Raw genomic sequence first — 526 nt, forward strand, 5'->3', positions numbered from 1 at the left:
GAGGGCGAGGGAGAGGGAAGGCGAGGAGAGGGCGAGGGAGGGAGAGGGCGAGGGCGAGGGTGAGCAGTGGGTCAGGGCAGCGGCGGCGGCGGCGGTGGATCGAGAGGGAGAGGGAACTGGCGAGGGGTAGAGGGAAGGGGGGATCGGGCACAATACTAATGGCGCACCTCACCGTGGTGCGCCATTAGTATATCCATACTAATGGCGCACCTCACCGTGGTGCGCCATTAGTATTTTTTTTATTTCAACTCGAGCCAACAGGTTATGTACCACCAGAACTGATCCACATCAAGTCCCCTCTACTAGCTTGACTGGTCAGCAGCCAGTTCTCACACCAGGAGGTCCTGGGTTCGACTCCCAGGCTCCACAAATTTTTTTTAGCATTTAAAAAGCTGTTTGATACTTATTTGTGTTTAAATATGTTCAAACTTGTTTAAATAATAACAGTAATATTTTTTTATAAGACAGTAGCATTTAAAAAGTTGTTTGATACTTATTTTTTTTATAAGACGGTGCGCGGGGTGCG

Source organism: Triticum dicoccoides, chromosome 6B (assembly GCF_002162155.2).
Source record: "Triticum dicoccoides isolate Atlit2015 ecotype Zavitan chromosome 6B, WEW_v2.0, whole genome shotgun sequence".
In the NCBI taxonomy this organism is placed as follows: Eukaryota; Viridiplantae; Streptophyta; class Magnoliopsida; order Poales; family Poaceae; genus Triticum; species Triticum dicoccoides.